Here is a 27,156-nt window from a genome sequence, read left to right as displayed (position 1 = left end):
ACTTACTGTATTCCCACACATTAGACACATGTGTGGGAATATCCCAAACTCAGCTGAAGGTAACTGTAAAATGCTGTAGACAGAACAGTATGAAATGGATAGTACAATGTATGGGTATAACAGAACATCATGTATGATGTTTATAAATGTTATTATTTTACTGCCTTAGTGTATAAAAGTACATTTTCAGAAAGATTAAGGAATAAGAGGACAAGCCTTGCATGTTTTAGATACCTTAAAGTGACACTAAACTCAGGAATTAAATCTTTTTTTTTTTTTTCCGAATAACAATTTCTTTATTTTCAAAAAAAATGTTTCCAAAGCAGGTTACAAAAAACAAAATGCAAGACATTTCAAGATACAGCGTTACATTTCAGGTATTCAAAGCGTATAAATTGAGATCCCTTCCCTAGTATCCTAGATAGGAATTAAATCTTAAAAATGCATTCAAGTACCTTAACTATTAACAACGATGTAGATTATTTGTGCATCTCTGTAGATCCTCAAATCATCTCTGAATTGGTGCTGACACTGTCCTTCCTTCTGGAGGGTGGCTACTTTTGCTTCCCATGGTTCATGTGTGTGTTGTAAAATAGCCACCACTCCAAACTCAGTCCTATGATAGACTACCATCTCAGATTTCATTTACTAATTTGTATTGAGACTGTAGTCCATCAAAGTAGTGACCTTGGGGCAGTAGTTACTTTACAACACACACAGGGACCATGGGGAACAAAAGTAGCCACCCTCCAGAAGGAAGGACAGTGTCAGCACCAATTCAGAGATGATTTGAGGATCTACAGATGAGTGATACATAAATAATCTACATTTTTGTTAAGGTACTTGAATGCATTTTTAATATTTAATTACTGAGTTTAGTGTCACTTTAAAATATGTTTGTACTTTTTTCATTTCAATATACAACTTGCTAACTCTTTTCTATTAGATGTGTTACATTTGGTAAAACATCTCTTATCACCTATGTAGCCCTTAGTATAGAATAATATTCTTGTAAATCTGTTTGGTAATGCACCTTGGATTAAGAGTTTACAGCATTTGCTACCAGGGTGATATAAGGACATCTGCAGATTGGGCATACATGCTGGCAGTCAGTCCTATCAATTCTATAGAACGGGTTAACCATTAAGTCACCGCTGCCTTTGTCTTGATTAACATATACGCCTTTTTTCTCCTTTTCTACACTCCTGGCAGCCTACCAAAAAGATCCTCCAGAACAAGGGGAGACAAGCAAGGTTAGATTGTGAAAATTAATCATTACACAAGTGAACATACCTTTGGTGAAAAGGCAAAGCGCGTACACTGAATGCACCGTACATTGGACAGGGTTATTGTAAATCAATACTGCTGTACAGCATGTTAGGGTCAACAACACTATTCAGATCGTTGTTTCCACACTAACAAATTAGACAATGCTTTTAACATTTGTTTCCTAATAAAAATGCATGGCTAGTCCTGTCCACTGTGCCAGGCTTAAATGATAATACAGTCTATCTGGACATAATGTGAAATTATGATTGCACATGTTGTGCTATTAATAACTCCATTCTTGGAAGCACCAAGCTCTGTTTTTCAAGAAACATGTTTATTATATGGTCTCTTTTGTTTAACAGCTGCCAGAAACAATTGGTTCAGATTATCTAATTTTTTTAGTTTCAGAGTCCCAAACCCTCTTTTCTGCAGTGGGCTATTAGGAGCCTGGATCAGGATTTCAGCTGTCAAATCCACCTGATAACACAAAAGAGCAGAGTCTGCACAAGATCATGAATGTGTGTAGCTGGACCTGGTTTAGAAATGCCTACAAGTTATATATGTATATTGGATCTTCATTTTATCAAATATTAACCAGTTGACATCCGCGGTGTTAAACCCCCTTCCCATCCAGGCCATTTTTCAGTATTCAGCGCTGCGGTACTTTAACTGACATTTATTCCGTCATGCAGCGCTGTACTGAAATGAATTGTATACCCTTTTTTGGGGACAGATAGAGCTTTCTTTTGTGAGCACATATAGGCGATCGGCAGGCTATGGACCCGCTGATCGCCTATATGTGAAACACCCGGTAACGGGTGTGTTTAATCGCGCGAAGTAGCAGTGCCGTCCGTCCGTCCCGCAGATGTAGCAGTGCCGTCCGTCCGTTTTTTTACTACGGGCGGACGGCAAGAGGTTAATCAGTCTCCTCTGACTATTTTCAGCCAGCAAATGGAGCTTTAGGCTCATTTTCACATGTTAACCTTTTCTATTCTGAAGCTGCTTTGCTGAAATAAAACCTATTATTTACAGAGATCAATAGTTCAAGCTCAAATTCCTTCACACAACTAAATGAGTCATAGAAGTGTCATCTTCCTCCTTCCCCATAGCAGAGATTTCAACCTAGGGAGAAGCTTACTAGGGTGATCTAGAAGTGGCATGTAAATAGTAGAAGTGGCTAATTTAAATAAAGGGTTTTGTGTGTCTAATTTGATTAAAGAGAGGTACTTCACTGTATGAACGCTCCAGTTCCACTACAAAGATTTCCTCATGCAGCCAATTCTTGTAATTATCAACATTTCTGAAAGTTACTAAATGTTTATTTACATCTAAATGCTGCAGTCTCCACCTGCAGCTGTAAAGGGACACATTCAGTACCGTGCTGACACCACAACAAGCACATCTGGGGAGATGTAATTACTACCATACTTACACTGCCAGAAACACATCCACAGAGAGACAATCATTTCCACAGTGACACAGACAGTAACATGTCTGCTGAGATATAATCAGTTCTGCAGTGGCACCACCAGGAACTCATCCACAGAGATTCGTTTAATACATATGCTTTAAGATGACCAGTTATTTACTCATTAAAAATGTTGTATAATGTCTGTCAAATTAATTAATTTTAGGGCACACAAATGCAATATAATTAATTGGGGTTTCTTTTCAAAACTTAAAAGACAAGTCCAGTAAATAAATACCTATCATATGTGCCCACAAAACGGCAAAACAACTTTAACAGCTCATCTGTAAATAATGACCTCAGAATTGTTCCTCTCACTTAAGCCAATTTGTCTTTTACATTTGTCGTTTACCCCTCACATGTCAGTGTGCGCAGCGATACCCAATCTTATGCAATTGCCCTATATGTATATGTGTGTGTCCTACATGCTTATGTATGTGCGTGGGGGCAGCTGTATGAATTACCTATATTACCTAATTACCTAAATATTTATTTTATTTATTTGCATTATTGTTTTCTTTCTTTCTTTCTTTCTTTCTTTCTTTCTTTCTTTCTTTCTTTCTTTCTTTCTTTCTTTCTTTATTTCTTTCTTTCTGTCTTTCTTTCCCAAACTAAACAAATGAATATATAGAAAATCAATCATCACTTATGTCCTTCACAATTATACATAATCCCTATATGAATTACACCCTATAAACATTATTAGTATTGCTACTTTTATTCTAAAACTTTCTTTCTTTCTTTCTTTCTTTCTTTCTTTCTTTCTTTCTTTCTTTCTTTCTTTCTTTCTTTCTTTCTTTCTTTCTTTCTTTCTTTCTTTCTTTCTTTCTTCACAATAGGGCTGATAAGTCCTCTATGTAATTGTACTGTTCAGTAACAAGTCCTCCTTATGGAGACAACAGGGGTCTGCACTGTACCTGAGCTGATCGAGTACTACAGACAGTACCTGACCAGTTCCTACACCTTTAACAGCTGGCTGTGAACCTGGAAGTGCTCCCAGCTCAGTGCTTCTGGGTTCACAGCAAACAGGAAGCATCAGTAAAGAAATGTTTATCGATCCTACATTGCTCTGCCATTCTAAATGCCACTTACCACCCTGAATGCCTGGAGAGCTGCAATGTGTCCTGCATAGAACATTTTCCTAATTAATATCAATTATTGAAATAACCGTTTTGTTCTTTATGTTGTTTTAAAAGAAATAACACTGTAATCTTTTGTGCACATTACTTTTGCAGAAGGTATTACAACTCATTAAAGCCTTGTATTTCAATACACACATTTATGCTGCACTGATGAAACTATCTTTCTTGCAGTGTTTAAGTTAAAGCCAGAAAAGTAATTTTCATACACATGTCTTCTAGAAGTTTAAAAAAAAAATGTGTCCAAATTACCACTCTTATTTGGCATCTCTAACCTTTCTATCATCAGTTGTTTCTCTCAGTTGTTTCAGTTTCAGATCCACTGGTTCTTTAAGGGAGACATGTGAAGACAGAAATAGAAAAAAGCTGCTATTGCTCACTTATTTTTACAGGTACAGAGTCCAGGGCTGTCATTCTGTGTCTGGCTGCACTATCTTGTGAGTCACTGACCTGCATCAAGCATGTAACCAGTAAAGTCTGACATTTCTGAACCTGCCTGCTTGTTCAAAGTCAGTGACTCATTAGAAAGGGAAGTCAGGAGCAGAATTACAGCTGTAGAGCCTTCACCTTTAAAAGCAAGTCAGTAATGGTAGCTCCCATATTTCTACCCTCAAACTAACCTTTTAATGCTGTCCATCCACATCACCTCTTGTTTCTCTAGCTATCATTTTAATGAGAAATCCTGGTTTATTTAATTAAGTATTGAATAGATTTTTCCTTTCAGTCCAAGGAATTCTCAACACTTTTCTCCAGCACCACAATTAAAAAGCATTGATTTTCCCATGCTCAGCCTTTTTAACAGTCCAACTTTTACTTGCATATCTAACTGCAGTGAGGACAATAACTCTACTATAACTTGACTATATGAACCATTGCTTTTCAGTATCTTGACCAAATGTACCATAGTTGCCAAAGATAAATTCATTTAATAATGTCATAGATTTAGTCAACAAGTCAACAGCTACAGACATCTCACAGCCGATAAAAGTGGTCTATCACTGCCTCCACTTCTCCCTCTTCTGCTGACATAGCCATATTTTCTTTTGTTCTCTTTAACAAGAGTATCTTGAAATTCTTGTTTTCAGCAATCAGGAGTAGTCTGCATATCTGAGGCTATTAATATTTATTTCATCACTTTGTATTCTCACATCTGAATCTTCTAGCTGCCTTTAAACATAACTTCTTCCACATCTCAGAAAAACCTAAAGGATGTGTTGGATAGAACAATCAGGCTAAGCTTGGTCCACTGGAGAAAGAAATTGTCATCTACTCTGATATCCTATCCTATTTAGTCCTGACCCCAATAAATAATGAAATATGTACAAAATCATTGCATATACCCGTTAATTAGCTCACCTGCTAAACATAAAATATGATTGATTCAAAAGGTTTATTTGTTTGGGCTTACTCTACATACACTAGACATCTGATTACCTTAGTGTGGTAATACAAAGGCAGAAATATTCCTTGTTTAGAATTCATATAATAAACTACTGTTATCTTTTGTTGACCTTATTGTGCTTGATCACGAGTAACCATATTTCCTCTTAAAACACATTTCCCACTGGTTCCTCCTTCCTTCAAATGAACTTGGTGGGAATCGACTGCACTCTATGAAACTGAGGTTTCTTCAAGGGCAGCAAAGGAGGATAAATCTTTCTCTGTATGGTTCATTGTTACAGTTTCCACTTATGTGAAGTGCAAGAGGTTCTAGAGGCGTTTGAGAAGCATCTGATAAGTGCGGAAGCACAGATGTGGCATCCACTTGACAATAAAAATAAAGCAGCTCAGCTGCTTATCCACAGATTAACTGTATGTCAATGTATGGACAACTGTGTTTCACTGGTTTTCACACTATTTTTAAGTTGACTTAAAAAATTATAGTGCCATAAAGTGAGCTTATCTACACATAACCCATGATATTTGGAAACTTCACAGCTGTTGTGAACAGAACCAACTAATAGCTAAAAAAGAAGTAACAGACTAAAGTGTAGATTTGTATTTAAAAGGACCATATCCGTTTGATGCAAGTCATTACCTTTTCTTTATTGGTCAAAAATGGAGAGTAGTTGATGTTAGAAAAGCTTACCTCTCTATATAGAAACAGATGACCCAAATATTCTGTAAGAGTCTGGTGCAGAGTGACCATCTGAGGACATTTCTCCTATGTAACATCTTTCTCTTCTTCAGCCAGTGGTGCAAGGGCAGTCAGGGGAGGATTGGCAGTATCATTATTATTATTATACAGGATTTATATGGAGCCGAAAGTTTGCGCATCGCTATACAATATAAGGAAGACATTGCAGTTATAATACTGGATGATTTGTTCGAGAAAGTGATAGTTCACTGGTTAGCGGCAACTGTTGAATTAATTTCATGCATATAGGGGCCAATTTATAAATGTTGCATCCAGTGCATAGCTGAGCAGATGCCGTTTGCACAGCACTAGGAAATTCCTATGTTCCTCAGCACCATCTATGGCTCTAGTGCCGTGCGAACGGCATCCACCCAGCTACACACTGGAGGAAACATTTATAAATCAGACCCATAGTATTATCAACATGCCATTTATTTGTCCAAAGTTAATTGCCACCTGAGATAAACTGATGCAAGTCCATCAATCCACCTACCTATGGTGCATTGGAAAAGTTCAACATACCAGATGGTATAGTGCTCAATTGAGTATGGGTGAGTCTAAAACACAGGTTGTAATAATGCTTTGGATCAAAACATCTGCATTACAATGCAAAGTGTGTAAGTCTTAGGGCACTACAATCTCTGAAAATCATCTCCCATACAATGTATCTAATGGAGTTATATACACAAAGTTCACCCAAGTTGAGAATTTACATAAAAACATGATAATGTACCAAACATGTATTTGATTGTTTCATGCAGGGAAACAATCCAAGTATTATTCAAGCCATCATTCTTATATGTCAGGATCTAACAAAAGCGATTGTGTACATATAATCTAAGATTAGTCTGCTGCCAGTCAAACAACTAGCATCCTGGGGGAGTTAAGTCATCGATTAGCCTCTACCAGTTTCCCCAGTCTCAGCTGGCTACTTAGATTTTGTTTTTCTATGAATAATAAATGGTTTTAATGTTGTATTTTATTATTAAAGTGATGTTTGTTACTTGTACATCTGGACCAGGTTGTAAAGATTTTTTATATTTCATATGGAGATGGTTGTTGTTGTGAGTCCTTGGTAGTCCCAAGTTATTTGTAAAACTTTTTTGAATTAGACTGTGTTGCCCTAGATGTCCGTGGATGTGCTGCATTCCCTCAGTCATGGAGTGTCAGTTGACAGAGGAGAAACAATACAGGGAACTTCCTTGTGTAGTAAATAGACATGTGCGATTCGGTTCGTTCCGAAATTTGTTTTGGACGAATTTTCGGAGATTCGGATGCATCCGAATTCCGAATTACAGCTAAGACGAATGCAAACGAATCCGAAATTCCCGATTTCCCGAAATTCGTTATTGGACGAATTCCGTTGCACCATTGACACCATTTTACCTCTACAACTTGCAAGTAGTTGCCATTGTGAAGTTTGCTGGTTCAAGTCCAGCCATTGGAGAGTAAAGTGTTTTTTTTTTTCCATAAACGAATTTCGTCAGAAACTAATTTAATTTCGGACCCGAAAAACGAAACTAAACTAAACGATTTTTTTTTTTTTTTTCAAAACGAGACTAAGCTAAACAAATTTTTTGCTGGTGCACATGTCTAGTAGTAAATGTATTAAAGTCATAAAAACACTGCTGCTACAACAGTGGTAAAAGCATAACAAAGTGGCTCCGCAGATACTGCCCGATGTTTTTCATCATGAGACTTTCCCAAGGGCTTCCTGCTGATGCCATGCACATATACCATATATCTTTTCTGTCACAGAGAAAAACTGAGAGAGTTTTAGGACAGCGATTTCTATGAAACGCTAAAAATATAACAAATACATAAGATACATTATATTAACTGGTGAATATTATATTTCAGAAGTGACAGGTACTCTTGAATAGTCTGCAAAGCATACCCCAGGTGGTACAAATACTGACTGGTGAATATTATATTTCAGAAGTGACAGGTACTCTTGAATAGTCTGCAAAGCATACCCCAGGTGGTACAAATACTGACTGGTGAATATTATATTTCAGAAGTGACAGGTACTCTTGAATAGTCTGCAAAGCATACCCCAGGTGGTACAAATACTGACTCGTCGAAAATTCACGCTGTGAAATGTGAAATTATATTCTTGGCCATAGAAACCATGTACATTTTATGACTAAGTCGGAAAGTGCTCTTTGGTTAGTGAAAGCTCAGTTATGATTGGACACGTTCCTGGCAAAAAGCCTTAGTTTTCAGTTTTTCAGTCGGGACTTAAGGGGCATATTTAAAAAACAGCAAACCTGACATTTACCAAACATTCACTGCGGGTAAATGTTGCTGATGATTGACTCACCACCATTAAATGTTTGATGGAAGTCACATTCACTCCTTTCAAAAAAATATCTCTGTATAATATTTAAAACTTGTTTTTGCAGTTTCAGAGAGAGTGGGGAAGGATTACATCCCTTGCCAGGTTTTACAGCTGTCCTTGACTCCATTAAAGATATTTCCCCTTGGCCCCCAGTCACACATTATTGGTTTTAAAAAACAATGCTAGGGCGGCGTCCGCGTGGTACAAAAAGGACATCCCTCAAAAAAGTCCTAGCACATTTTCTTGGCAGATTCCGCACGTTTGCGGCTATTGCTATAGCCGCAAATGCACGGAATCCGCAAGTATGTGACCATTTCAGCATTTTTGGGGAAAACGCTACCGCTATGTGTGAATGGAGCCTTTCTATCTTTACTGGGGTCAACTTTTACCCCAGACAAAAAGTAAAGGAACTGCAACACAGACAGAAGTAATTGTTATTGTTGTCTGTTTTCCTGTTGCAGATTTCCTCATACTTCCTACCTAGTAAAAGGTTTTACCCAGAACAGAAAGTAAGGGTAAATCTCTAACGGAGCCCCAGATAGCTGTAAAACCTAATAGGGGTTCTATCTCTCCCCTACTCTATACAAAACGACAAATAATTACTAAAGCATACATTAATTATGGATGGGCTAAAGTTCAAACCAAACCCGGTCCAGGTGCTACCCAATCAGCTGTTGGTGCGGAGTTCCCTGCCTACAGCTTGATGTAAGCAAAAGTTTTGCCTTGCAATGACGTAATTGACCTTCTATGGCTACATGCCTACATTTGGTAAAGGACATTTAACTTATAAGGCTATGTGGCCATATTAGGTAAATTACATCAACACAAACATCCATCCCTTTGTTTACATGCAGCTGCGGGGCAGAGAATGCATGTGCCCATGGCGCTTCCTTATTTGGAGGAGCTCAGGTTCAGACCTCAGGGAACCTGAGCTCCTCCCTAAATGTTAAGCTTTGCTAGTTATAACTGCATGTAATCCTTCTTTTATATATTTTTTTATTCACCTACATTTACAATATTTAAAATCAGGAGAACAGTGGAGTGTCTTTACTAGCCACTAGCATTAGGCACCCTTGTTATAAGGCTGCAAATATAATACTTAATGCAATTAAATCAGCCTGACTTTTGTGTGCTTTCAGATCTGCAAAATGAGGAGGCCACAAAATGGATTTTTGATAGTCATTCCTACTCATCCCCTTTGTTCCAACTTGAGCAGCCAGTGATGGCACCCTAAAGGCAAGCATGGTTTATATCAACAGTTGATGTGCAGTGCTGGTGAGTTTTCATATAGAAGGATTACAAGTAATTACACATCACACACACTCATATACCATCTAAAATGTATCACATTGGCCTTGAATTCTTCATAAATCTGGCCAAAAACTTTACAATCTGATTTTATGAAGTCTGCAAGTCTCCCTTAGATTCACCAACACCTATATATAGTGGTAGATAGCCTACCTAAACAATCTAACCATTATATATCCGGAGTCCCCACTCTAAATAGTTGTTGGTAAATGTAAAGGAGATCATACAAACAAATTATAGCATTTGTTGCAGGCTTAAGGAACAATCTTTTAACCACAATAAGTAACCCATTGTGAAAAGCTGTAAAATTAAATTGTGCTAAATAACAACCTTACATTTTTTTTAAATGTGCACATTTTGTCACATTGAAATGTTCTGGAAGAAAGTGTTCTCTGTAGACAAAAAGCCTTATAAGTTTTAATTAAAAATAGACCCTGTTTACAAATAGAGAACATAATTACTATTGAAAAGATACTGTACAAAAAAAGAGTAAGCATGAATAAGTTATTGGAAAGGCTGTTTGCCATCTGTTGCTGATTTTCATGGACCGCTGTAAAAGTGACTGCTAGAAAGATTATATATTATTCATAATTAACCTGCAAAATAATCCATTAGACATTGTCTGGATGCAAAATATCCTTTACGTGGCAACAACTACAATATACTACCATGGAATAACATGTTTATGGAGTCTCTGCAGGAGGGTGTTATGATTTTTGTGATTTAGGATTTTGTGTTGCAAAAAGAGGGTATTTTGGAGATTGGGGTTTTTTAGGCACTCGAGACAATAGTTTAATATAAAAATTAGAACTTTTATTCAATACATGATTAAAAAGACGAGCTCATATTTATAAAAAGGAGAGAAAAAGCCGATTCAAGGAGAACAACAACAAGCTCCACCAGAATCCTGAATTATGACTAATTGTAGTCACATAAATATATTATTAGATTCATGCAAACAGATTTTTATTGTAGGTCGCACCCCCTACATTCTGGTTGGCATATCCTAGTTGACTAAACAGCCGAGAAGTTTAATCATAGTATTTGACATCGAATCAAGATGGAACAAAGGATATTATTGGGTGTTTTACATTCATATATAAAATATAAATTATATGTGAGCCTAGTTATGGCCTCTGTAGGTGCACATTGCCTTCTTGTTTGGTTGTTGCCTTTTGCTGATCATTATTCTCATTTGTCTGGCATTTTTTCTGTCTCTGCTGATTAATCGTTGTTACCGACTAATGATTATGTAATTGTTGGATGATACACTTTGGACATTAGGGTGCATTTGATTCCCTCACTATGTAATTATATCTACTGACACCATCTCTAATTAGATATTAACCAGTTGACTTATATGATTGTTTTTTTAATTTAATTTAGAACACCCTCAGACCTGAGGAAGCGAGGCAACACGCGAAACGCGTCGTCGCTACTCCACCAGTCCCAATCTCCTGAATTAAAAAAACTGTGAGATTATACCTCTCTTTGAGACTTTGTATACAATATAATATGCAGCAACGCACTAGTGACTGTTAATGGTTGACATGGCCAGTTGACTCGACAAAGAGACTATAAACCATTGTTAGGATAGCAACCTTGAACCAACTGTATCTAACAATCACCTTTTTCCAAAGGCCATACCAAATACAATTAGAGGTAATGGATGGTCGCAAACACCCAATAATATCCTTTGTTCCATCTTGATTCGATGTCAAATACTATGATTAAACTTCTCGGCTGTTTAGTCAACTAGGGTATGCCAACCTGAATGTAGGGGGTGCGACCTACAATAAAAATCTGTTTGCATGAATCTAATAATATATTTATGTGACTACAATTAGTCATAATTCTGGATTCTGGTGGAGCTTGTTGGTGTTCTCCTTGAATCGGCTTTTTCTCTCCTTTTTATAACTATGAGCTCGTCTTTTTAATCATGTATTGAATAAAAGTTCTAATTTTTATATTAAACTATTGTCTCAAGTGCCTAAAAAACCCCAATCTCCAAAATACCCTCTTTTTGCAACATAAAACCAGGGGTGTGGCATTCTTCTTTTAAACACCGTTTCTACCCATTCCCCCTTTTCCCCATTTAAGTGAGTTAGGATTTCACCAAATCTTTTTGGAGATGTCCTGTTGCATGCTTCTTATAGGAGCACCAATCTGGGAGGGTTTGGATGCAAACACCCCTTTTCTCATAGCCAATCAGCATAGGTGAGAATTGACCTACAGGGTTATTCACAAAAGGATGACGATTTTGGATAAGGCAGGAGAAGTGAACAATCTAGGACAAAATAGCTAAACTGGAAAGTGAGCTGAATTGGATAATTTTTCCAAATCAGCTATTTTGGCCTAGATTGTTCACTTCTCCTGCCTTCTCCAAACTCTTCCCCCTTTTGTAAGTAACCCTGTTAGAACCCAGAGTCCCTGAGGATGGAGTGCTGGGACAGAAAGCACTAAGGCAAAGTAAGATGCTGATTTAGTGGATGATGTATTATTACCTACCTCAACCAAAGTCATAGAGAGTATGTATAGCCATTTGTTCTAGTTTTGGTACAACAGGTAAGAGTTCCAAACCCAGTCAGATTGTTTTTTCTCAATGTGTGTCCCTTTGGGGAGATTCTCCTTCATTTCTTGTTCCAGAGCATCAAGAAGATATCCTCTCTTACACATATTTCACTGGAAATCTTACCCTCAGCACTTTCTGTTTTGATGACAGTTGTCACCAGAAAGAAAATAGAGGAATGAAGCTTCCTAGTTGGGACAGGCAGTTCCAAAATTCAGATAAAGGGTTACCAGATGGCTGGTTAATTGAAACCAGAAAGCTCTTCCTTCAGGGGATCCCAGAAGAAGCGTTGAATAAACGCTTCTCTCACCAATTTACTTAACGTGGACCTAAACTAAAAAAATTGTAAATTTGATATGTTATAAGAAACATCAACCGGCGTTAAACGTGACTAAGTGGTGCCCTGAAAAATATTCCTATGTATTACATAGGCACTTCCTGTGCCCAAAGCCAGTTAGCTGTATATTTGCAGTATGAGATTATATTAAGCACTGTACCTCTGACTACTAGTCTCACAATATTTAGAGTGACATTTGGTGATGTCACTGCTGTTCTGTTCACTGTTCTCCTTCCTAAAGAGATAGCAATACCTGAAAAATTGCAATACAAGGACCTTCATGAGAAACAACCATGCTCATTATAAGAAAAGCTGGTGCAGGCAAGAGCAGAGGAAACACTATCGCATCATAGGGGCTGAACATTTTTCTCCTAATTCAGACATATCCTGCTATGAATCATAGAGTTATTATCAAGTGAGCAGGTACCTCTTAATGTGGTCTTGGTATCTAGGCTTTAAAGACCTCTGGTCATACATGGGTTAAAAAAGAACTAGATTGTAGAAGCTGTAGTCAGAAAAACAAATAACCAGTTAACAGTATTACATGTAGGCTTCCTGCTGATGAATTTATCCCCAATACTGACTTACCATACCTTGTTCTTCACTGTATCTCTGTGTGGAGGTGGCCATTCTGGTGGAAGAATGCCTCTATACCTGTAACTGCCAGGTACGTGTACAGCTTGAATTTTGACTGCAATAGATAGCTTCTAGGACATGCAGATTCTTGATTTAGAACATGGCTGTTTAGCTGTGGCAGTGTGTTTTAGGGTAATTGTCCTGCTGGAAGGTGAATTCCAGATCTCTTGCAGACAGGGGCAATTTGTTTGCTCTGTATTTGACTCTACCCTTCTTGCTCTCAACCCTAACAAGCTTCCCAGTCTCCTGGTCACTGTTGATTAAAAGTTTAACCAACATGATTCCGCCACTGCCATAATTCACTGCTTTACCACGTTTCTGGTATTTTACACATGGCCTTTGACAAAACCCATAAAGGATTTGATATACTTTTTTGGGAGTGGATTTCTTCTTGTCACTTTTTCATAAATACCTTCTTGGTGGAGTGTATAATTTATAGTTGCCCTATGGACAACTCTGAATTTCTGCAGTTCTTTGGGAATATTTTACATAATCTGACATACTTTTTCACACATGCTAAACACTTTAACACCAGCACTTTCTATTTTCTAACTAGGTAATAAAATGTTTTCTACAGAGAAGGTACAACATCTTGGCACACTTTATCCCAACAGTAAAATGGCCTAGTATAAAGCCACTACATTGGCTACAATTATACAGACAGAGTATAATTGTTTAATGAACTGCTATGTTTTGCAGTGTCTACAGTAAAATGCTAAAACATACATTAGATGTCATTTAGCACCTTTAGTCTTAGAGACTTTACTGAAACTGAGCTGCAGATCGGTTGGAAAATGCCCGCTCTAAGGAGCCTTAACATATTTATGTTTCAACATGTTTTGAAGGAATCAATTTAGTTCAATTAAAAGGTGACACTGCATCAATAGAGAAAAAAACGGCATACAAGATTTTTCAACAAGTACTGGCCCAGTACATTAATTTCATCTGCCCTAATGGCCAGTTCATCCGTGTAAACGGGAGAAAGAAATAGTGGTTGTTTAGGTCACCAGGTTTTCTGAAATGTAAATATGGCTGTGCATCTCCTATTTTGTGTTTGGGGTCTATGACAGATAGGCAGAGAACAATTATTACTGGCCCTTGCATCCTAACTATTATTTGGGAATCTATGAGGTATGACTGTTAAACATACTAAAATAAATCTCTTGACACAACAAATCTGAAAGGACAGTTATTGTATTTAAGAGGAACTTTACCCATATATAACAAAAAAGGCACCTTTAGAAATGTTTAGTAATGACAATCTACAAACACATGCTTCTAGATAATTGCCAGCTTTTTATTCTTTGCATACTTTTCTCTTTTCCTTCCCAGAGGGCAATTTTAATTATGGGCAGGTTATTATATCTCCCTTTACTTCCTGGAAATCTGGCACATGTGACTAGAACATGTGACCACGCACATTATCTCAGGGGAGCAAAATGCCTTTTCCTGAGATCTCCTGAGATTACAGATGAGATTTTCCAGCAATGCTCTGCTGATGTAACCATCCCAAGATGCAACGATTGGGCACGATTACATAATGTGTGCCAAAGTGGGCCAGGAGGTAGAAAAAAGAAATTGTAAGTAAAATTTAAATTTGCTTGTTTAGCTAATGAATGTAAGATGATTTCATATCAGCCTTCAGAGCTGTATGCTGATGTGATTTTTAGTCAAAGGGGGTCACTTAATATGACAATTTATGGACATAGTTGATCAAGCAATCACTCCAATGCAGTGTACTCTTTGACTAAGCATTGCTAGAAAAAAATCATATGACACATGTATATCTACACAATGGTTTAATTATTGAATATATTACATTTTCTGATTAAAAATTCAAGCATTTAAAATCAGTAATGATTTCATTAAAATGACACCAGTAATGACTAATATGGATGTAATATGTGACTTTATTTGCAACACAAAACCCTGGTTTCTATAAACTGTCTTGCCAGTCAGCTAAGGTGTTTGCATTTTAATGATTTGGGTTTTACCCCATGCTGCTGCAAATATATTCACATCTTAGGAAAATAAGAATCTCTCATTATCATTCACATAATGAATTGCTGAGCTAAGTGGATACATTATTTAAAATATCATACAAACATGTTTATTTTCTGTGCCAGCGCGCGCAAGAATGTGAGCTACAACGATTGCTCACTAACAATTCAAAGCAGAAAATTATGAATAGATCTGGACACATTATCAAGGGCTGAGCTGGTATGAGCCTTTGATTAAACAGTTCTATTTTAGAGACCATGGCAGAAAAAAATTAAAAATTCAAACATTTATCAATGCAGCCTTGATCTCATTTCCACGTTATGTATTTTATTTCAAGTAGAAAATAAAATGTTGAGCATATTATAAAACAGACTGATTGTATGCAATGAAGAATTCTTTAATGTCAAGTTGGCTTTATATTTTACGGTGTCTATTTTGTGGTGATTGAAGGAAATAGGCAATCAGTTCTTGTAACATAAGGGCTGTTAAAAAAACAGTAATATTAATGTTTGGAACTGTATAGTAGGAGGGCCCTTCATGAAGGCCTTTCATTTAATCGAAAATCACATTCTCTGCATTAGGCTCTAAGCCCCATGTACATAAAAGTCACCAAAACCTAAAGATGTTTCAGAAGCTTACATCTCACATTATCAAAGTGGTGTTATACATGCTCACTGGTACCAGTTTATTTATTTCATAGGTATATTACCTGTTAACTCCTACTGTGCACTAACTCTCAGTTAGACATGCATACATACAATATTTGCAAATATAGGAAATAATATTTCATCCTTTATAAATAGAATGCATAATGGTTAGGGTTATTTTGAGCAGAGACTAAAAGAATTAAAAATACCTCCAACCGAGTCAGCACATAGCACTGTAGAGCCTTCCTATAACAGAAGGCATTCACATGTCCCATACCATCACATATCCCAAAAATAAGAGAATTATTCCCCATTTTAAGACAGTGGGTGGAGTTATACAAATCATTGATTTACGCCCCAATGGTCAACTGCATTGCTGGTACATAGTGGGAATAGTGCCTATTATTATAGCTATTCCAAAACCAATTATTCCAAACTGCACACAACTGTTTTAGCCCTCACTTTCTGGCTTAAAAAAGAAGACGAGCTCTTCGAAACGCGTAGCCGCATCGTATCCTGTTACACCCTCGCTCTGTGCCACAGATTGCCTGTTCGCCTCTGCCCGTTTCTTCCCCGACACACCGCTCGTTGTTTTGGGCGTCCCGCTCGTGCCCTCGAGCGTTTGGAGTCTCACCACTCTCACCGGCCCTCCCGGCTCTCCCGCCCGCAGTGTCCATTTCCAGGCAGTCGTCAACAGTACCAGCTCTGACACTTGCCGCATGCCTGTGAGCGGTGTGTCTTCCTCCGCCCAGTGCTCCTCTGACACACTGCTCGACACCCTAGGCGTCATCTTGGGTTCCCTACTCACCCACCTCCGATCCATTCGGCGTCCATGACCGCACTGACCGTCCATTTTGGGCCGCCGACAGAACATCCACAGACAGCCATACACTCCACACCATCCGGGCCATACCTCTCTCAGTCCCGACAGTGTCAATCAGCCATTCATCCATTTGTGCCTGCCACAACCAGCGATCCCCTTCCATTTAGGACCCCAGCAACACACAGCACTTGGACTCAGGTTTTCACTGCCATTGAGCCCTCTCCAGCCCCAACAGCAGTGACCAACCCATACACCTCCTCGCCTTCCCCCATATCTGTTCACACATATAAGAGAGTCCACAACATTCCTATTATTGGAGGATTCCCATCAATCTACCCCTCGTCAATGATATCACATCATCAGTCACTCCTTGGTAAGTTGTCATTTGCCTCAATTCCTATTTTTATTTTTACAAAAGTCACTGCATGGTAGTAGCGCTTCTGCCCTAATTTCATCTGTTCTTATACACAACTGTTTTAAGCTATCATCAGTGCAGTGTATAGATACAGTTGCTTCTATATTCCAAGCCCTATGCCACAGATGCCATGGTTTCCATACACTGCGTGGAGAATAGCCAAAAAGCCCAAAACAGCTATATGCTGTTTGAAAAATGGTTCTATAATATTAGGCTTTATTGATGCTATAAAGCAGCAATTCTGGATGTGCATTTGGCTATTGGGGCACATCCTTTACATATTAAAGTCAAAAGGTTTTTGGGCTATTTCAAATGCTGATTGAAAAACTGACAATGGATGCTGCTTCTTGATGTTTAAAGGTTTTAGCGTCCTACAGAATCAGCTGGTCCCCTGAATAATGGCACTGATATCCTGTTTTAGGGTGGCTCCTTTCCTTTGCAAGGTCTCTATGGGCCCAACCTCATGTGCTAGTAAGCTCTATCCACAAACTTGCAGACACAGCAAGGCAAGCCACTCCCTTACTCCTCCCTTCTCCAAGCTAGGAAATGGACAGCTGCTGGAGACTTCTCTGTCCCTTGTGATCTTATACTCAACAAGAAGTTCAGGGAAGCAGAGCTGAAAAAGTTGGAGCCAGCTATTCAGAAACATGATGATTGTAAATTGTGCAAAAATGTAAAGGAATATTTTGCTAGGCAATGTATAATTGTTTGGTCTGGATTCCTTATTGAAAAAAATGTGAGAGTTTAATACTACTTTAACTGAATGATAAAAAGTGGCTTATTTTTAAATAAAATATTTGTAGTCTATTTTAGATATTTGTTACATTTCAGTGCTGCTAATCGTCTGCAGGCTCTTTGTAGTAATTTCATGTCTACATACATGCATTCCTGCAATATCTTCATGGCATTTCTCAGGGCGGGTTTCTTGATGTTGGTAACTGTCAAAAAATGTCTCCCTAACGTGTGTTGAAATGGCCATGTTCATTAGAATTTGCTCTGTCACCTTACACGTTAGTCTCTGCTCCAGTGGCGCAGTTGGTGTGTCTGCAATTGTCATGTGGTATAACATCAGGCTCAATTGAAACCACTTTATAACAATATATTTTGGAGCTTGATATGGAAAAATGTAGGGATAACCTACACAAATAAATGATATAAATGCCACATTAACAGGTTCCTGGTTGTATTTGAACCTAAGACTCCAGGGCTGCAATACAATGCAATGCAATGTACCTCTCTGTGCATGGACCTGGCTGTATTTCCTAAGGTCCAAACAATGCTTCAGAGATTTATGATTTATGTAATACAGTGTAAAAGTTTGAAAAAAAGGAAGAAAAAACAAACCTGAATAAAATAATGATTGGAACTTCAACAGCAACGGTTGTCTTTGTTGGGAACTTATTTACAAAAAGATGCCAAGCCATGATTATGTAACTCACATTTCTGTTGAATGTGTGTCAGTTTGTCTATGAGATAAGCAGTGATTTGAGTGAATCTGTTAAATGTGCTCATCAATTTCCATTCCAAGCAGTGCTTTTTATTTTACTTTGATCCATCTGTCCTTTAATATGTTCCAGGTCATTATGTTCCTGATGATAAATTGATGCTAAGTGATGATGTGCGATACATCCAAATGACAGTATTTTGCTTCCCTACAGAAACTTGTAACTGAATGTGTCTAGTTTATTTCTATTGGAAGTTTCACTGGTTTTTCATATTTAACATACATACATGAGTAATAATTTGTGACATCTGAGTCATAAGGGATCATTTACCAAATCACAAAATGAAGTATCAATTTAAAGACACATTTATTTACTTCCGGTTACAGGTTACATAGCAATGTTCACAAAGATCCTTGTCCCCTGAAGTAGCTCTCTACACTAAGGATATATCCCAGGGAGTGTGCTCTGTGAAACTACTTTCCTCCCATTTTCTCCTCAATTTAGAGTCTGCCGAATGTTGCACATTTTGGGGGGTTACCCTTGATCAGTCTTCCAATTGGCTGGTTAGTCCTGGAATCCTCTCAGGCGCCAAAAGACTGCACCAGTGCGATGATGTCACAAAGAGGGGCGGCAACAAGACCAGTTGGAGGCCGGCCCAGACAGATTACTGGTCTCAACTGGAGATGTGCTTTAAAGGCAATGTATAAACTTATAGTGATTTTGTACACAATTCTAGGGCCAATTTGGATTGAAACCACTTTATAACAATATAATTTGGAGCTTGATATAGAAATATGTAGGGATAACCCTAAATAAATACATGATATAAATGCCACATTAATAGGGTCCTGGTTGTATTTGATCCCTAGAATCCAGCAGTGTGATGATGTCACAAAGAGGGGCGGCAACAAGACTAATGGTGGGCCCAGACTGCAGTGCTAAATCACTGGTCTCACTGCTGGAAAAGGCACTAGTGAGAGACATGTGATTGTTTAAAAAAGGTTTTTGCAATGGTCAGAGCTAACCTAGAGAAGGCATGTATAAACATATAGTGGCTTTGTACATAATTCTTTGTGTTTATTATAATTAGGACTATCTCCTTTTGAGGCAGCAGGTGGAGCTTTAGGCTCCTCTTCATGTTCTCGAGCCTCTTAATTAGCCTCCTTGCTATAAAGGCCATTGTTAACAGAAATGAAAAGCTCTAGCTCAAGGGAATTAGTCAGAGCAGTGTCTTTTGCATTTACTTATCACTCTTACAATGGGGTAGCAGTAATGTCAACCACTGCCCCACCAATGATAAATGATAGCATGCCAATGCTCTTGAAAGCAAGAGCATCTGAAATGAAAAAGGCTGACACTCCTGCTCAATTGGGAAGCATCGGCATGTGTGCTGTAATTATTTTAATCTGGAGCACCATGCCCAGTTCATAGGCTAAATATACTAAGCTATGATGTTATTTACCATAATGATCTTTGTTTTCAACTCTCATTGGCTCTTACTGCTAAAAATAAATCCCATAATGGCAAATGATCATTATAGCTTAATGAACTGGACCACTAAACAGATTTACATGAGTTTATGGAATTCTGATTTACTGACAAAGACATTGATCATTGCATTTCATTGCCATCTTTATTCAGCATTAAATGCCTTACAAATGGAAACAGGACCCTGTAGGAAAACCACACATGCATAGTTCTAGTTCCACACATTATATGATGAATTAACACATGAAATATAAAGGAAATTGACAAGACTAATGGGAACAAATGCAGTTTGAATGGCCTCTCATTTATGAACACAGTTTCACATCAATTGAATGAGTTCATGATTTGAGTGTCTCATCTAGATGATATATCGACATCTGACAGCAATGGCCCTTCAGGCAATCATAGCACAGACATGGCAGACTTAATGTAGCTGTGTCCCAGCATGTTGTGTGATCATAGAACACTGTATCCTCAAGGTGAAAGGGGTTAATTTACAATGTTTATTCATCCTTGCTGCTGCACTTATACCCTGTATATGTGTACCTTGTTAAATAAAAACGTATAATCCATGTGTATATTGAGTATCACATAGAGAACATTATTATATTGTTTTAAATGGATTTTCTAGGATAGGGAATAAACGTGAGATTTTAATTGTATGCTAGCTAGACATTTGAATTAAAAATAATTTATGTTTATATAATCGAGGTCATTGAGCAATGCGGACATATCTTTACAATACAATCCAAATTTTTAGACATTTGGAGGAATCTCTGGCCAGAAATCAGAGTAGCAGTAAAAAGTGTTAAAGGGAATATAGTAGTTATGGTCAGTACTAAAAAATACTCATTTAAAAATATATTTTCTGTGTGTGTATATATAAAAACATACAAAACATAATATGGTGTCAAATTTAAAAAAGTTACTAAAATAAAATTTACGCAAACAGTTGCCTTTCAAAAATGGTGCAACTTACATGTTTAACAGAAGAATAGTCTGCCACATGCCATGTTAAATTAGTAAATAAACTAAAACCAATAGAAAAAATGGTTAATAGCATTAGGACAGACTGCTAGGTGAGGTACTCAATCAGAAGCCAAGTAAAGTACAAGCTAAGGTCAGGATTTGGAACCAAACGATCAAGTTGAAAGAATTCAGGATATCTGAAGTAATGGATAGAGGAGCACAAAGATTTAGGAACAAATGGGCTAGATATACAGCAGTTGATTCTGACAACTTCCTGCAGTTTGGGAACAGTTTATAAAACCTGGGAGTCATAATAATAAACAAGTGCCAGAACAGATATAGCCACAACAAGTACTTATTTCTCCAAAGACTGTGGGACTGTGAGACTCTGCTCACCTGAGCAGAAACTATGAGAAGGTATTACAGCAGACAATTAACAACAGTAATTAGATTTATTAGAGTCACAGCTCTCATAAATAATCTGTAGCATTGTTTTATGGGTTTGATGGTTAACAAGAGCTGCAGCTGCCAATAGCAACAGCTTTTTGTTGGCCAACTATAGAATGTTGCTCAGCCAACCCCTACCCTATTAAAATAGCTGAGGTGTGGGATGTAGGGATGCTGAAGTGTTTAATTGTACTTTGGCAGATGCTCCCCAACTGCCTATTATTCTAACAGTATTTTTATTTCCAGATAAAAAGGTTCTACAGTTTGACAACCAACACATTTTTGAAAAGAATGACATTGGGATTTGATAGACACCAAATACAGGATAAATCAGAGTATCTAACTCATTGGCATCTTCTCATATACTGTATCAGTGTAATTACTTTTTTATGAATGTAACACCCTCAGAGAGCAAATTATCAAATATGAATAGTGCTGGGCTTTCGTATTTATAAAGCACCCAGACAAGAATATGTAACTTGCTCAAACCAGTCAACAGGCTGTTTGATTTAAGACTAGTTTATGGCATGACTCTATTAAGAGTTTTAGACTGCTTCTGTACTGTTTTACTGGGATTTATGATGCCCTGCTTTCCATCTAAATGTTCCTGCTTGTGTCTTAATCTGTGCCGTGTTCTAGTTGTGGTGGCTTTCCACCAGAGACAGAAGATTCAAATCAGACCACTTTGTCATTGCCTTGTGCATTTTGGAGAAATGAGCATGGCATTGTGTGCAATACAACTTTCCCATTCTCTGCACTCACTTTGGGGATATCAGTAATCATTATCATCACACATATTCCATATTTAGCAGATGCAGCCAGCTAGTAGCAAGCATGATGTAAAAAAGCCACTTAATGCCCATGCTGACCTACTACTATGCTGAATAGCATGTGTAGTGAAAAGAAGTAGTATCAGATTACATACAGTTACATCAAATCCCATTTCCTCTGCTAGTCGAGAAAGAACTCATCTGTTTTCTGGGTCTACAGGAAAAGTCAATAAGTGCAGTGCAGTGCAGTGCTAGTGCTGGGATTTCTTTTTTGAAAGCCCAACATCCTCTACAGACAGCGAGTCCCAGAAGCACTCTGTTTCAAATATTTATTTGTAAAACAAAGTTTTTACACACATAATAAATATAGATATAAAAGACCACTTTACAATGTATATGAATATATCTAAACATGAAATTTAAACTAATTGACCAAGCTCTGATATGAAGTTCTTTTCAGTAATGTAATTTTTGCCTGTAAAAGATTTTTTAATGTAATTTTCACATTTGTTTATTCTGTACAATATTTCCATTTTTGCATTATTTATCCAGGTTTGTTGATTCTTCCTCTAGCGGCTGATCAGACAAATGGAAATATTACCATCGCTAAATAAATGTGGATGTGAAGGAGTAGGGGAAATATCTGCAGTGCTCCAATCTGTCCTGCTCTCTGTACCCCAGAAATGTACTTTTAGCCCTGAAGTCATGTATCTGCTTTGTAACCCCTTATATCCATCAGACGCTCTGTTCATGTGAAACTACTAATTAGGTTAATAGTAAAATTAATACTGAACCTTTAAAGGAATCAACCTCTGAGTTTCCATCATAATATTACTATAGGATACATATCAGCATTATGCAACTATGGAGTAATTGCTCATAGGAGCCCAATACAGAATTTCATTACTGTTATCTCCATGAGCTATGCAGAAAGGTCACTGTTTTTGGATGGAGGACTAAGGGATCCCCGCAGGTCAGTTTCTTAGGCACTTGGATACACACAAAAAATATGTTGGCAGTGTTTTGACACCTGGCTTCAATTGGCAGCATCACATTTAAATTAAACAACCATCTAAACACCCCATGAGTCATTTAAAACCCACATCTTTTCTATTAGGTGATTTAAAAAAAACAACCTGTAATATTTCTCCAAAGGCATATTTTTATTGTATGACTTGTGCTGTAGTATTAGACAAGCTTTCAGTGTCCTTTGTGCTGCCATTGTAGCTCAACTACAGGGTCTCAGCACATCTTAAAATCTATTTATTAACAAACTATCATTTTCCATGGTGCTCAGCATCTAATTCTTTGAACATTGTTCCTGCCTAAGTGGACTGAGAATCCTAAGCCATTAGCTTGCAGCTTCACAGCTGTATGTTCGATAGGATTGAATGTTCAGAGAATAGACATCTTAATGGAATTTCCATCCTTTAACCATTTGCCTGACAGAGGGAGGATTTACTTGCCATACCACAATTGTGCTGGAGGTCATTCTGCCAAAAACAGTGTTAAAAGGACCCCCCTCCCTTCTCTACAAACATAGCACAGGCCTAAATAAAGCAGAAATAATTGTTTTCACTTCACTGGTTCATAAAACACTGAACATCAGAAAATCCCCAAAGACTCGTCCTTATTGAAGCAGCAACATGGCTATATGGTTTTATTGTTATGCTACCAAAAATGAATCTATTATTTGATTATTAAGTTACATAGTAAGGAGAAACTATCAAAATATCAGCTTTTTCACTACTTCTTAATACACTGGGGATTAAAGCTTCAGCAGTTTTGTTGCACTGCACAGTTCTTTGTTGCCCAATGAGTTGTAATCCACAACAACCAGTTACTTTTAAAAAGTAATTTTATCAGAATTATTTGTCAAAGGTCAATGGCTGAACTTCTAATCTTCCACTGGGTCATTCTGATTACTTCCTGAACGGTTTGTCCCTAATGAAAACTAGTGTATTTTGCAGACAAATTGGGATAACATGTATTTTATATTTGTTACATGTTCATATTTACATAGCATAAGCTTAGAAAAATATTTAAAAAATGCTTCTTGCAGTTTATATTGCTTTTATTTGGGTTACGGCTTTAAGGGTTAACATTTCTACTTGCTTATCTTTCTTTACAATTTTAGGAGAGGCTGTGACGGGGGTTGCGGTGGTTTGACCATTGTATGTTAATTAAGTTAATGAGAGAAACACAAACAACAAATTTCAGCCCTAAGCCTTTCCATTAAGACAAATCACCATGTTGGTGCTGAGAAAAACCTGGAATCAGCCATCATGCCTGCTGTAACAAAACATCTAAAAGGTAAGAAATATGTTTTTTTATTATTTTCCTGCTCTTCCTGGCTGCTTGCCCGGATCAAGGGTCTGGTAAAGGATTTTAGGGGGGACCGCACACTTTTCTTTTGTTTTGTTTTGTTGTTGTTGTGGAGACCCCCTTATAATTTCTACCAGACCTAAAGGGCCTGGTATCGATTTTAAGTTACCGCAAAGTTTGGATTCTTTTGCATTCGGTAATTGTTTCATTCAGAAATTCAGATGCATCCGAATGTCCAAATTCACAAAAATGCGTCTGAATTGGTGCACAAAACAAAATGTACATGTCTATTAGTGACGAAAGTGTGGCTGTGAAACATTGGAAGGTGGTGAGTCATCGTTATTTACACTTAAAGTGGAACATTACCCATATCTTCAAAATAACAACAAAGGCACCTTTAGAAATGTTTAGTAATGACAATCTACAAACAGATACTTATAAATAACTGCTGGCTTTTTATTCTTTGCATGCCTTATATTTATTTTCCTACCTGTTCTTCTCACAGTGGCCCTTTTTACTAAAAGCAGATTAATCCTCCACTTTACTTCCTGGAACTCCAGCACATGTTATTAGGACATGTGACCATACACATAATCTCAGGTGAGGAAATGCCCTACAGATGCGATTTCCCAGCAATGCACTGCTGATGTTATCTTCCCAGGATGCAATGCTTGGGCACCATTACATCACTTTTGTCAAACAGAACCAGGAAGCAGAAAACAATAAATTGTAAGTAAAATGAAAATATGTTTGTTTAATTAATGAATGTAAGATGCGGCATGCAGAGCTGTATGCTGATTCGATTTTTAACCAAAGGTGGTAAAGGTCCACTTTAACATCCCTGGACAACATGATTGATGCTGGGTTTATATTGCTGGATGACATTGGCATTGGATTTACAGTAGGGAACATTATTTACATTTTATTAATTTTTGCTGTTGTTATTTAACAACTTTTTCACGGGTGTCAGTGTGTTTACAGTTGACATTTTTTGGGAATAAGTAATAATGGGGTACTAATGTACCCTTGTACTCATTCCCCTGGTAGGGGGTGGTTATCTGGAGTTCCCTTATTATAGAGGGGCTACCAGATTCCTATAAGCTTCTCCCCCCCCCCAACAAACCCCCACAACCTTTTTGGAGGACTGGATATGGGGAAGATACCCTTGTTCTTAAACACTGGGACAAGGTGTCTTGCAAGGGGGAGGCTTTGCCACCCTTCTTCACAAGGTACCCCTGATCTGGTCTGGTATCAAAAGAGGGTGTGCACACTTGCTGCCTTTTCTTTTCTCGCCACCCAGGCTACATGCCTGGATAAGGGTCTGGTTGGAATTTATAAGTAGAACCCCATGCCTTTTTTTTTTCAAGTGACAGTACACATTTTAGAAATTAGGAAAAATATTGTTAGGTTCCTTCAAAAATCAGCATCCCTTGTTTTATATCATGAACTTGCTGTCACAAACTATACAGCATTGAAACTGTGTTTGCTGCCTTGCTGAATAAACAAGCAGGACAAACCTATTTGTACACCGCTGCAACTCCCAGAGTTTGTCCCCCTTATACTTTCTAATATGGTGCCAGTAATAAACATCTTTGCCCCAATCATCAATAGAGATAAGCAGAGTGATTTTGGTCAAACTGATTACTGATTTTGCAGTTGGCAAAATGTGACAAACGTGAAAACATTTTGCGGTGTATATAAAAACAATTTGCAGAGTCATTCATCCTGCAAAACGCCGTAAACATTTGTTCTATATGAATGGAGGCACAAACAAATGTTCCTAGTATATTTTCTTTCCAAGGTGAATGCAACATCATGAAAATACTGCATTATGGCCACTAAGTGGAGCAGAGGAAATACATACTTATTTCCTATGATCCACAGCTCCAGCTAGTGGCCATCATGTAGTATTTTCCTAACATTACATTTGACTTGGAAAGAAAATATAATATTCACTTTCTTTTTGCCTCCATTCATACAGAATGAATGTTCACAGAGTTTTGCAGGATGAATGGCTCTGAAAATTGTTTATAAATACACCCCTTATTTTGCCTACGGAGCTGCTTAGTTGAAAAAAGCTTGAAAAAAGTATTTTTTTTTGTTCCCTATGTTGGGGTATTGAATTGGTAATTGTATACTGTGGCTTTAACATATTTCATTTTACTTTTTTCCACAATTAAATCTTTTTTCTGTCTGTGAAAAATTTGACGGGGGCCATTTTTGGCACAAGAACCGGTCTAAGCAAGTTGAAAGGAGATTCGCAACCCCCAGAAGCCATTTAAAACCAATTGCACCCTTAAAAAAAATACTTTCCCCATCACTTCAATGCATTTCTCCTAGATGGGGAAATCACAGAAATCACCAGATTTTCACAGAAATTTCAGGGACATAAAGCCCCTCATTTTTGCTCATCCTATTCCCTACCTCTCAACATCACTAAATGCATTTGTTAAGCTATCCTAGACATCCTTGTTTATACAGGCAGCCAAGGGGTAGTAACAATAATCATATTTGGCAAGCAGCACTGTCCGCCAAACCCATCATGGCCGTGGCACGTGTATCATTATTATTATTATACAGGATTTATATAGCGCCAACAATTTGATCAGCGCTTTACAAAAG

At 37.6% G+C, this 27,156-nt stretch overlaps 1 long non-coding RNA gene across 1 annotated transcript; it reads right to left on the bottom strand.

Moving 5' to 3' along the window:
- Positions 1-1,679: 1,679 nt before the first annotated feature.
- On the bottom strand, positions 1,680-27,156 carry LOC108783902. Its single transcript, XR_001941037.1, has 3 exons — positions 27,090-27,156; positions 13,743-13,752; positions 1,680-1,690 (listed from the first exon to the last, which is right to left on the bottom strand). It is a non-coding gene; the product is annotated as an uncharacterized LOC108783902 (long non-coding RNA).

Source organism: Nanorana parkeri, unplaced genomic scaffold (genome assembly GCF_000935625.1).
Source record: "Nanorana parkeri isolate BGI_ZX_2015 unplaced genomic scaffold, ASM93562v1 scaffold93, whole genome shotgun sequence".
Classification (NCBI taxonomy): domain Eukaryota; kingdom Metazoa; phylum Chordata; class Amphibia; order Anura; family Dicroglossidae; genus Nanorana; species Nanorana parkeri.
The sequence above is the reverse complement of the archived record's forward strand: the minus strand, read 5'-3'. Positions and strand labels throughout refer to the sequence as shown.